The sequence below is a fragment of the Rhincodon typus genome, unplaced genomic scaffold (genome assembly GCF_021869965.1).
Source record: "Rhincodon typus isolate 14 unplaced genomic scaffold, sRhiTyp1.1 hic_rhity00016286, whole genome shotgun sequence".
NCBI classification, from domain to species: Eukaryota; Metazoa; Chordata; class Chondrichthyes; order Orectolobiformes; family Rhincodontidae; genus Rhincodon; species Rhincodon typus.
Window position 1 is genome coordinate 1,370 of NW_025981924.1, and position 360 is coordinate 1,729.

The 360-nt window shown below is 58.9% G+C and overlaps 1 protein-coding gene across 3 annotated transcripts in view; it reads right to left on the reverse strand.

Annotated features, from left to right (window-relative positions):
• The window catches only part of lysmd1 (LysM, putative peptidoglycan-binding, domain containing 1), a 5,087-nt gene that overhangs the window by 1,312 nt on the left and 3,415 nt on the right, over positions 1-360 (reverse strand). The window lies entirely within an intron of this gene.

The following is a 360-nucleotide window of genomic DNA, read 5'->3' on the forward strand; positions in this document are numbered from 1 at the left end:
AGGGACAGCACGGGGTTAGATACAGAGTAAAGCTCCCTCTACAGTGCATACCCACCTCAGCCTCCTCCAGCGCTGCCTGTAGATCCTGTTTCTCCTGCTCCACCTGCTTCCGGACTTTCTCCAGCTCGTGAATGTTCTTCCCAGTTTCTCCCAGCTGCTCTGTCAAATCCGCAATTTCCTCTGTAACACAACAGGGACCCACCTGTCAGTAACATACCGAAACACCCAGACCCAGTACTGTCGGAGGGTCAGCGCTGAGGGAGCGGGGCACTGTCGGAGGGTCAGCGCTGAGGGAGCGGGCACTGTCGGAGGGTCAGCGCTGAGGGAGCGCCGCACTGTTGGAGGGTCAGCACTGAGGGA